Source organism: Tyto alba, unplaced genomic scaffold (assembly GCF_018691265.1).
Source record: "Tyto alba isolate M040663 unplaced genomic scaffold, T.alba_DEE_v4.0 Super-Scaffold_49, whole genome shotgun sequence".
Lineage (NCBI taxonomy): Eukaryota > Metazoa > Chordata > Aves > Strigiformes > Tytonidae > Tyto > Tyto alba.
In genome coordinates, this window is record NW_024881325.1 from 3,196,342 (window position 1) to 3,201,677 (window position 5,336).

The following is a 5,336-nucleotide window of genomic DNA, read 5'->3' on the forward strand; positions in this document are numbered from 1 at the left end:
TCTGCAAAGTGAAAAACATATCTGTGTAAAGCACTTCATCCCACTTTCCTTCTTGGCACAGAAAAACATGAGTTGCAACCAGGTATCATATTTTAAAGTTCCATTAGGGGGCCACTTTTCTCCATTGAGCTTATACAGAGGCCACCACTGATTGCAATATTTAATTAACTTCTTATGGTCCACACTTCTCCCTGGTGGTTCCCAATTATCTTTCCAGTGGGCTAAAATACAGCCCAAAGGACTCTTTTTTCATAACTGCGCTCTGTTTATTCCCCATTTAGACTTAGTATTTACACAACACTGAGATGGATGGGACACGAACACTACACAAATGAACGCTGCACAAAACTAACCATTACTAACACAAATTAAAAAAATAAAAATAATAACAAAAGTAATTATAACCCTGGATAGCAAAAGTCGACTTTAAGGAAACCAAGACAAAGTTTGGAGATTCCAATCCCCCCCTTGCTTTCTAACTCTCCTCGCCGAAGCAGGAGGGTAGGTGCGGCTGGGTAAGGAGTAGGAGGTAGAATCAGAAATTTTCAGATATGCATGTATCAGGCATATGCATGTAACATAAAATCAGACTCAGATACAGAATCAGATACAAATGCACCAACAGGTGACAATAATGACCCCAAGGATCAATAGATATCATACGTGCAAATGTATGCCGCCCTGCAGGTTCTTATGAACCGAGACTTAGGGGCAGCTTCAGAATGACTGGTCTCAGAACAGAAGAAGAAAAGAATGCCTTATCCTTACCAGAGGTCCTTGTCTGTCCCTGTAAGGATCCGCTGAATTGGTGAGTCCCTCCAGAGAACCTCTCTGGGGCCAGCCTAGGTAGTCACTGACTCAGAGGTTCCAGCAGCCAGACAGTGTCCTGCCATGGTCGCCAAAATCTGTTACCAGAAAGTGGTAATTAATTCATTCTCTAAGACTCAATTTTGGAGTTTTAGAAAGCAGGCATTCTTTATTACAGCACCGGACACACAGGGGAGAGCTCCTCCTAATGTGTGTGTGTGAAAACAAAACCAACAAACATTTATACTACCTTAATCATACATATTCATTGCATTTTTAGCATTTTTTATCATACTCATAACTTTTCCAGGAACTCATTAGCATATGTTAATGTCTCTTACGCATGCCTGTTGGAGTTTTCAGGTGGTCATTGGGGGTCTTCAGATGAAGGCTTGTCTTCTTCACTGTGTCTGCCAGCTGACCCTTACTTCTGCGCAAACTCAGTCCTGTGGTCACGGATACCTTATGCTTCAAGGCTGGCCTGGTCTGGTTTTCTTGCTAGTTTGCAGCTTCCTTTATGTTTCTTTGCACCTGCTACTACAAGGCCGAATCGTCTCCAGTAAGATTATTTGTGAGTTCCTTATCCTAAAGTTATTCTAACTGTGCCTCAAAAGATCAGTATTTGTTCTACAGCACAATTGTTATATGGTTAAAACAGCTTAAATTAATCTTAATAACTCTATTCCACAAATATCTATTTTCTAATGATCTTAGTTCACAGGTATCACTGTCTTACTTCACAAATAACGTTTTTTATCTCAAATGTGGGAAGGGAACACGGCGCCTTGGTTTCGGCGATCAGAGCAACGAACAGATCAGACGGTGCCCCGACTCCTGTCTGGACAAGGCAGAGGTTTTGCACGTCGAACAAACGAAATCGTGATGCCTGAACAGCTGAAAGGTGAAGCCCAATGCAGTTTTCATCCTTGTGCAGGTGAAACGTTGTGAAATAAATTCGGCCGGCTGCTAAATTCCTTTTTACTTCCAGGTGTCAGTGGACTCTGTTCCTGACGAATACAGACGCTACAGCACAGCCCATGTTGGGGTGAGCACCTTTTGCCGGGTGTCCGCCAGGTACAACCGAGAAGCGCTTTGTTAGCCCCTGCACTCCCACTGCGGGTCACAAGATGGGGTCTGAATACCCAGAGAGACAGCTGTGCCAGCAGCACGTGCAGCAGCGAAACACCACCTTGCCACTCTATTTTGCTTGGGTACCGTAATAAATCTCGCTAGCTAGCACGCAGAGAGGGCTTCCGAGAAGTAGCAGTTATTAAATGTTATTTTTCAGGAGTCCTGTTCAGGAAGGTGGAAAGAGGTAAATTCAGGTACCGATTTTTAGTAAGTTACAGGTGGTGCTGCCGGCAGTGAGGAGAGTTGCTGGTGGGCTGGATTTGCTGGGGCACCCCCGTCCAGCACCCCCTGACCACAACCCAAATGGCCCCGCTGTCCCCCCAGCCCGCTGGTCTGGCCCTCTGACAGGGGCTGGAGGTGGCCCCGCCAGGTTGGGGCTTGGACATGCGGAGACAGAACCCCTCATGGACACCTTTGAGGATATATATGACATACAATACCATCAGGTTTAGCATTATAAAATGCATACGTGTTCTACGCTCCCTGACTTTTCGCTTGCTTACAAGTATGCAAGAAATTGCTGCTAAAACATAATTAATTTGGCATTATTTGGCAATTGTGTATTAGTGCAGAAAGGTTGAGGACACTATAAGTCTTCTGAACTGAAGACAGGTGATTTTCTCAGAAAACAGGTTTGTTCTGCAGAGGACCTGCCCCCAACAGCTTCAGGGCTCAGCTGTTTCTTCAGATAAAGAGGGACAGAGCTGTTGCACAAGTGTCTGGGTAGTACCAAGAGCAGACCCTGTGAGGTACCAGCAGTGGCTGAGCTCTATGCCCGGCCGCAGCTGCGGATGCCCACAGTGTTGGCAGGCAGGGGCCAGGCACAGCACTCCTCGGACTGGCGGCGGGGCCCAGAGGGGCTGGGGGAGGTGGTGGCCACAGCCAGCAACAGAGAGTGACACCAGCATGCAGAAGGCATGGTTCGGGAGGCACTGATGGGAGCCTGAACTGGCCAGTCGCATGGATTGTTCAGGGTCTGTGTAGCGAGGGAACGTTTATTGCAGCAGGATTATCTGGCCATGGACCTCTCCAAATGGGATACCCAGGGAAAAGGGAATCCATCAAGAACAGATCCAGGGACACAAGCCTCACAAACAAATGCCCTGGAGGCAAAACGAAGGTCCTCACTAATCAGTGGGCCCTTGATGGGCCATCACCAATTGGGGGTGTGGCACAGTATGTCCACATCAGGGTGCTGAGCCTCCTGTTAAGTGAGGTTTTCACCACAAGAAAGTGGTGAGCACCCTGCCCCTTGAACAGTGTATTGAAAGTATGGCTGAAGCATTTGTAAGAGTTCAGCGATGGTGCTAAGGCTGTGGCGGCTGTTTACAGGACACTGATTCAAAACACACACTTACAGCCAAGGCTATGGATTAGTACGGATAGGGCAGTTTTGGGGGGACACAACAGTAGGCACGTGGGGTTTTTGACCAAAGGGAGGTTGGCCTAGTGTTAGTTTGGAGGCCTTGGCTTAGATCATGGTTACTACTGACAACAAGGTGTACAAGTATTAAGGGGGAGACAGTTTTACTGCTTCTCCCCAAGAAGTGAGGATGATGATTTTTTACCCTCTGGTGCTTTAGCAAGGGCTTCCTCTCTCTGTGTGTGAGCTCTCCCGGTCAGAAAGCCCCGAGGGGCCGTATGTTGGTCCATCTGCTCCTAGAGGTGCTGCACATGGCCTGGAAAGAGTGTTTGCAGAGGTGGCACGTGCCAGCCAAGAGGTCACCCAGTGTCTTTTGCTGCTCACAATATTGGCGCTGTAGATTGCAGGGGCATGGGAGAGTACACAGTGGAATTATCACATGCCTGCCTTGCTATCACATACCATCCTGTCCCATCCTGCGACTAGCTTGTGGCCATTTTGCTTTAGCAGGAGTTGGTGATGGAGCGTCAGCATGACAAGGCAGCGCTTGTGATGAGTGAGCGGGATCTGCCCACACAGAACCCACAGCTGCAAGGCTGTCACACAAAGCTGTGAGTCAAGTTTAGTGCATGAGGAAGTGATAAGGAAAAGGGGTATTTGCTATTTAAGCATTTCACACAGATCACACATTAATTAATAGGCTGCTGCTAAAGTCAATAGGTTTGATTATTCATTTAGATGGGTTATTTTTGGTTTGTTTTTTTTTTTTTTCCCATGATGGGTTCAATCAGATGTGGTAGCCAATTTGGCCATAATCACAACTGCATTTGTCAGCCAAAAAAATTACTAAATAAAGAAGCACCCAGTTCTACAATATTGATTTACATGGACCACATGTAGGTAATTTTCAAACGCCAATGCCTGACACTAACTTCACGAAGATTATTCTAGCTAGATCTAATAATATGTGAAAGTCCTTGTTAATGATACTGATTTAAACAATACTGAGCTGGTTTGTACGCCCCAAGTGTATTATACCAGGAACTGGTGCTAGCTATTCAGAGCTGTTAACTGTAGTAAACTGAAATAATTTATTGGGAAACTAAGACAACTGCAAATACATCTTAGTATTCCCAAGTCTGACTGCTAAGGTAGGCTGGCTAATGTGAGACTGCTTGTTATGTTGCCCTGCCTCTTTACAAAGCTGCTTTGGTGTATGTGATTCATATGCAGTATTTTACTTTCAAGTGTGCTCACTTTAGGATGATTCTGCCAAAGTACTCGTTTGGGTCTGAATTTGACATAGAATCATCTAACAGTTGAAGCATGTATAATTTATATATATTTTAAAATGGACTATTTTTAATTCCAAATATTAGTAATTTACAGGATCAAATAAAAATATTTTGGAAAAGGACAGATTCTTGTTTAACTACTTAAAATATATCAAACTGGATAAATTCTTAATTCTGCAAACTCACATTCCAGACTGAATGCTAAGGCTGTAATCAAAAACTGCAGTTATGATGATATCCCATTTGTTATTGCCTGATTAGATACAAATGCCTCTACAAAGTGTATTGCAGATAACAAGATCTCACTGATTATTTTTTAGTATTATTAATGTTACACTTACTTATGCCAGTTTTTGCTGAACATAAGTATGGACAGACTTATATCCTTATTAAGGTCTGATAATTAAAGAGTTTTCTCACTTAAAATAAGATCTATAAAGGTTTAGCTAATAAGGTACAATTTTAGTCTTATTCAAAGCACTTAAAATGTCACAATCAATTTTCTCTTAAAACCACTTTAAAGCTTTCTTAGCCAAAAAAGTTAAGACCTTGATAACTTAATATTCAATACACTTAATGTTTTTCTCTACTGCAACACCTTTTACAAACACTAATAACTGGTGACAAGTATTTAAGAGATCTAAAGGAAAAAATTACCTGCTGTCCATAGCAGACCTCAAGATCACTTCATTATTACTCTTAGTCTTATTTTAAAATTTCTAAAAGGAAAAGGAGTTCAA